General features: G+C 34.1%; 1 protein-coding gene across 1 annotated transcript in view; it reads left to right on the top strand.

The window, feature by feature from the left end:
* Nucleotides 1–613, top strand: part of LOC119586919 (CAP-Gly domain-containing linker protein 1-like) — a gene marked incomplete in the record, with an annotated part of 175,677 nt that overhangs the window by 109,122 nt on the left and 65,942 nt on the right.

Here is a 613-nt window from a genome sequence, read left to right as displayed (position 1 = left end):
TTATCTCCCTGTTATCTCTCGAAAGCGATGATACGGTGACATGATAATTGTTGTTATAGATTCATGATTACTTCTGTCTTAATCGGAAGTGAATGAGAATCATGCCGTAAATGTAAATTATCAGTTTCCCTTTTTGCCATCCGTAATATCAATAATTTATAATAGTCTGTCATGAAAAATGGCAAAAGAAAATGGTACCAAAAAAGGAAATAGAAAATACCTTTAGAATGGATAACTATACTAAACATTTTTTATTGTTTTTCTTATACATAGAGAGTCCGTCATGTTGTCCTGGAAAATTACGCTGTTAATTTTGTAAATGGAAAGAAATCTTTCCAATTTAGAATTTTTACGTTAATGTAAAATACACTTTTTTATCTCTGGAAAAAGTGTAACAAAGAAAGTTATAATCATAAAGCGATGATGAAAATAAAAATTATTCAGCACTTTCGCCATTATATAAAGCTAGAATGGTTATTGCCCATACATTACAAGGTCAAAGGCCAGGAAGGCGATCGCTTGACCCGCAGCGACCTCTGACCTCTGAGTGCAGGTACCCATTCACTTGGATTACACAATTTTGCGAATTCCCCGGTCGTTTCACCGCAATTCG

This window comes from Penaeus monodon, chromosome 22 (assembly GCF_015228065.2).
Source record: "Penaeus monodon isolate SGIC_2016 chromosome 22, NSTDA_Pmon_1, whole genome shotgun sequence".
NCBI classification, from domain to species: domain Eukaryota; kingdom Metazoa; phylum Arthropoda; class Malacostraca; order Decapoda; family Penaeidae; genus Penaeus; species Penaeus monodon.
The sequence above is the reverse complement of the archived record's forward strand: the minus strand, read 5'-3'. Positions and strand labels throughout refer to the sequence as shown.